Raw genomic sequence first — 1345 nt, forward strand, 5'->3', positions numbered from 1 at the left:
CGCACGTCCGCGAAACGCGGACAGTCAAAGAAGGCGTGGGCCGCCGACTCAGCTACTCCCGGACACCGCGCGCAGTCCGGTGATGGTGTAAAATGCTGCACGTGAAGATACTCGTGGAAGAATCCGTGGCCTGAGATGACTTGGGCGAGATGAAACGTCATCTCGCCAAACCGACGGTTCTTCCACGCCGCGATGTCCGGGATCACCCGGTGCGCCCATGTAGTAAAGCGGCTTGCCGACGCCAGTTCATCCCACTCTGCTTGCCACTGTCGCAGAGTGGCCTCACGCTCCTCAGTTCGCAGCTGGTGCATGGGAGTGCCCGTTGCTTGATGTCGCTGGTGACACCTGGCGTCCTCCGCCACGAGAAGGCAGATGGGCACCACGCTGGCCAGTACCACCGCCACCTCATACCGCACCGAGATGAACGTCCTGGCCACCGGTCGCGCGTAGAGGCCCTGTACGTGATTCAGCTTACGCCGACACTCACGGATGTTGATGGCCTCGTACCACACTGGAGCCGCGTACCGCAACGTGGAGTCGACAACAGAGGATAGCAACCTCCGCTTCTTCTCCTTCGGCCCACTGTGGTTGAGCATCAACCTGCCGATACCCTTCGCCACACGTGACGCCTTTTCGACCGCGTAGTCCACATGCGGTTTCCAAGAAAGGTGATCCTGGAGAACCACACCCAGATACTTCACCGTCCTCGTCGGCATTCGCTCCACCCCGTCGATCTCCACCGGGTGGCGGGATCGGGCCTCACGTAGCGTGGATATTACCACCAGCTCCGTTTTGGCTGGTGCCAGTTGTAAATGTCGCTCCGCCATCCACCGGCTAATGATGCCGATCGCTTCCTCTGCTAGCCTTGCCGCTGCTTGTGGTGTTGTGCCAGCAGCAAGCACCACCAGATCATCCGCAAACGCAATCGCCTCAACGCCATCTGGCAGACTCAGCCGGAGGACACCGTCGTACATGGTGTTCCACAAGGTCGGGCCGAGTATCGACCCTTGTGGAACACCCGCCGTCACTGATCGGCTGACCGGTCCCTCGCTGGTTTCATAAGTCAGCTCACGCCTCGAGAAGTAGCTGCCGATCACCTTCTGTAGCATCACCGGCACCTGTAGCTCCCTCAGCGCCGCCGCAATCGCCATCCAGCTCGCCGAGTTAAATGCGTTGCGCACATCAAGGGCCGCCACCATCAGACATCGTGGGTCCCTGTTGTTAGTTCGGTGGAACGAACGCGCATACTGGCCCCTCTCCACCACCCGCTGAATTGCCTGGATCGTCGAGCGCTTCCGGCGGAACCCGTACTGTTCCGGGGACAGTCGCGGATGGTCTTCGTCCT

This window comes from Anopheles funestus, assembly GCF_943734845.2.
Source record: "Anopheles funestus chromosome X unlocalized genomic scaffold, idAnoFuneDA-416_04 X_unloc_50, whole genome shotgun sequence".
Taxonomy (NCBI): domain Eukaryota; kingdom Metazoa; phylum Arthropoda; class Insecta; order Diptera; family Culicidae; genus Anopheles; species Anopheles funestus.